The sequence below is a fragment of the Capsicum annuum genome, chromosome 9 (genome assembly GCF_002878395.1).
Source record: "Capsicum annuum cultivar UCD-10X-F1 chromosome 9, UCD10Xv1.1, whole genome shotgun sequence".
NCBI lineage: Eukaryota > Viridiplantae > Streptophyta > Magnoliopsida > Solanales > Solanaceae > Capsicum > Capsicum annuum.
The window spans coordinates 55,968,015-55,968,287 of NC_061119.1; positions in this window are offsets into that span (position 1 = coordinate 55,968,015).

Sequence of the window (273 nt, forward strand, 5' to 3'; positions counted from 1 at the left end):
ACTAAATTATAACATTAACCTTAAACTTTAATAGTGCACATATAGGACCTTTATCTTTTCAAAATCTAAACAAATAAACACCCCGATCCTATGTGAAAAAACGTGTGTTGTACACGCAAAACGATGCACGTCTGAGTGGAAATTGAAGGTTTTTTTTGTTCAGCTTTTGTATAGTTAAAGGGCCTATTTGTGCACCGACAAAGTTAAAGGTCATACTTATAAGAGTTAATACATAAAAATGACCCTAAACTTGACACCAAATTATAACTTTGA